Below are 3869 nucleotides of genomic sequence, written 5' to 3' on the forward strand. Positions count from 1 at the left end.
CATGTCAGATTCAGTGAATCAGAAATAATTAATTTGGTTCATTTATGCAGAACTGGCATTCTTCCAGGGATGTATCAACAAAATATGAAGATTGCACACTAGGAAGTTTTAAAGCAGTCTTGAAAATGCAAGAGATATTATTAATCTCAAACCAAACATCTTCACTGCACTTTTGGGAATGATAAAACACACCAAAAAGGAAAAACCTCTTAAAATTTCAGTGGAATAGCATGCATTTTTAATGCATAGGTTTTTGTTCATCCTTGAAAGTAGAAACACACTATGTATTAGATTTCTGGAAACTTAATTCGCACACTACTATAATATGCAGGATTTTATGTAAAGTAACCTGAAAGAGGTAATGGAATATAAATCCTAAATAGTATACTATGAGTCACTGAAATTACATGTAACTTTTCAATGGAAAGATTCTTTTTACAAGATCTATGGCAGTATCATAATTGATATTGAAATTTTTATATTTTTCCTAATTAATATTGCACAGAAATCTGTAATCTGAAACATTCTATAAATGACTCAAAGTTGTAGTCCTGCATATAGAGTTTTATATAAGAAGCATTTATTTACAATGAATATATTTTTATTCTGATAAATACCTGATATCCCAATTTAAAGGGAAAAAGTTAGTCACTATTGTTTATTCTAAATTAAATGGTAAATTATATGTATATACATGTGTGTGTGTGTGTGTGTGTGTGTGTATCTCCAGGTGGTACATTTTAATGTGCCTCTGTATTTTTAAAAAATAGTGATATATCCAAAAGATAGCTTTAGATTCACAAAAACCTTGAGACTGGACCCTGAAAATGCATAAATATAACATACTCAGTGCTTTGATGGCCGGTGCTTAACAGACTCTGAAATGTCACTGAATTAATAAGCTTTATATTTCCATCTGTATTTGAGCAATTTCTCCCAACTTCATTTGCCATCCTGCTTCCTTTTGTTGATAATCGTGATATCTTTCAGTAAAACATACCTTCTATGGGGACTAATCAAAACCCTGATGAAGTCAGGGTGCCAGAGACTGATAAGGGTGTGATGCTTCATTCTCATTGCTAACCCTGCAGAAATAGGCACAATAGAAGAGGCAAATGAGGGTGATGGTACTGAACCTTAAATGAGCTATATCGAGTGATTGTTTTCCAACAGACTCTTCAGAGCACATCTTGTTATAATATTCCTGATGAGATATTCCAGCTTATTAGACAGCCAACTGTTATAGCGGTAATGTGGCCTCATTTAACAATATTAAACCGAAATGGCTATCAATGTTCAGAGCTCCTCTTTGTCACAGTAATAACCTTTATTTCACATTTTAATATTTTTTCAATGGCAATGTCCTAAAGAATTAATTTGGAGTTTCTCTGATAACATACAAAGTTAAATATCTTACTTGTACCCACTGAGATACAGAGGAGAAATACAGTATTGTTAGAATAGAGAACGAGTCAAATCTCATATTTGATTCAGAGCTGAAGTATTCACTATCAAATAATTATTTCTAAGTGTGGGATATTTTGATTAAATCTCTTCTGACATTAATTATAAGTTTAAAAAACACCATTTCTTAGAAATATAAAAAATTTTATTTCAACTAGATCTGTTTAACAAATACTTGAAACACATGGACTTATCTAAAATAAGTAGGTAAATTAAAAAAATAAAAATAAAAATAAATAATCCAAAAATGTGGCAATCAAATGTCCAAATATACAGCACTCTGCCTTTTTCTGTGAAGGAAAAACCATAAGCTCTAAATATATATGTATTAAATAGATTATAACGCAAACATTTTTTTAAAGCATCACATCTTTGTGCATGATGAGAAGTTCAATGTCAAATTGTTGCCATCAATATTAGATCGTTAAATATTCATTAAGCAAAAATTACCGTTTGGCATTATTTGATAAATGTATGGAAACATAATTCTAAGTTCTCCTTACTGATGACATAACAATAGTCACAAAAGGTTGAAGCATATTCTACCCTAAAGCTGACTTTCATGATGTACAGTGGACAACCACATAACACTGAAAACATTCATGCTGAGCTACAAACTGCCTTTCCTCTTGGATTAAGTTTTCAGGTTTTGTCTCCGACACAGACAATACAACAGGTTGCCTATATAACGTGATAATGATGGTTAAATGCCAGGACCCCCCATTCTGGATAATATTTGTATGTTTTCACATGTAAGACTCACTTAAGTTTCTTAAGGAGATTTTTAAGATCCACATTATACAGTTTTCCTAAATTCACGAAAGCAGATTGCTTGGTTCTAACCCCCATCAATTGATTTCAATAACTTTCCCCTATTATGTGACAGTAACTCTTATTTCCCTCTAATCCCTATATGCACAATTGTCTCAAATTGTTTTATTAATCAATAATTTTTTAATTTTCTTTATAAGTCACAAAGATGATGACCTCTAGATAGAGTATATTGACTTATTCAACTGAGTCCAGAAGACCGCCCATTCCTTGGCAGCTTTACTTTTTCTTTCAGAAAGAAAACACAGGGAGAGCCCAACTAGGCCTATTGTGTGTATGTAAAAGTAGGTTTATGAAGAAGTAATGTGTTTATTTTTATAATATAGCAAACAAAGTGATTATTGGCATTGAAAGATATTCCCAGGTAGTGAGTGCAATCTCATGAGTCATTTTTTGTAATTATTATTTTTATTCTTTAACTTTAACTTTACAAACACTATTTATTTCACTGAAACCTGGAAGCAGGGAAGGGGTATGTGAGTGTCTGGTAGACCATACCTAAGAGTGCATGTTGACAGCAGTGACATAGAAAGCCAGGGTGCTGAGGGTCAGCAGTCTTGTCACTACCACAGTGCTGTCCAGCTGCCCAAGGAACAGACGTGGATGAAGGTCTCTGTGACAAAGGTGTTGTAGATGCTAGGGAACATCAGTAGGAGTACTGCTGGCAGAAAACTAGGTCATAGCATGTTATCATCCAAACCTACGCACATACAACAATGTTGTTGGACCAGACTGATGTTGGTATCATTGCTCATCAGGATATACATCAGTCAAACTCAAAAGCCCAGAGCTCCAACCCAAAGGAGATTTCAGCGGGACACAGTGAGCTCGGGGTTGGTCCAGCCCAGAGCAGCAACCATGATCTTGTGCTCCTCCATGTCTGCATTCAAGGACATGACAAGTTTTAGGTCTCTCAGGTCTGTTACATCCACTCTCACTTCATGAACTCTCCAATGAAGTCATAGATGCCACCTCCTAGGTGGGGAAAAAAATGGCCAAGGACAGCATCTTGCATGGCTGCACAAAGAAGTGGGTGACCCTAGCCTACATGCATTTCCAGAAGGTGGTGTACTCAGACAGGCTGCTGTACTTGTAGGTGATGAAGTAGGGGAAGTAGACCAGCGTGAAGCAGTTCCTGATGTGGAACAGGGTCATGTTGGGCTCATTTGGCCTGGTGCCCAAAACTGGCCCTAGATCCCACCTGTCTCCCCAAAGACAGACACATGGCTTTCCTCACAGGAGTCATGTAATGTATGCTGTTCCAGAAGCAAGGCATTCCTATTCCTACCAACATGAGAGCCAAGACACATTTTCTAGGAATATTGAATCAAATCATTGCGAATTTTGAAAAAAAAATCTGTTATAATCACATGCTGCTTTAAGATAAGTTGAACAATAACAATGTATACAAAAGCAAATGTGGACAAATTTAACAAGACATTTTAAAGTTATATAACATATTAATTTGAAAGAAGTTATGAGAGTAAATAATACAATAATTTTTAAATCTGGGAATCAGAATACTTAAGAATCATTAAAATTTGTAGAAGCCCTGATCTACCTCAGTATATTAA

At 34.9% G+C, this 3869-nt stretch overlaps 1 pseudogene; it reads right to left on the reverse strand.

Annotated features, from left to right (window-relative positions):
- Window positions 1–2793: 2793 nt before the first annotated feature.
- On the reverse strand, window positions 2794–3450 carry LOC125094681 (transmembrane protein 147-like; annotated as a pseudogene).
- Between the last annotated feature and the right edge of the window lie 419 nt (window positions 3451–3869).

Source organism: Lutra lutra, chromosome 3 (genome assembly GCF_902655055.1).
Source record: "Lutra lutra chromosome 3, mLutLut1.2, whole genome shotgun sequence".
Taxonomy (NCBI): Eukaryota; Metazoa; Chordata; class Mammalia; order Carnivora; family Mustelidae; genus Lutra; species Lutra lutra.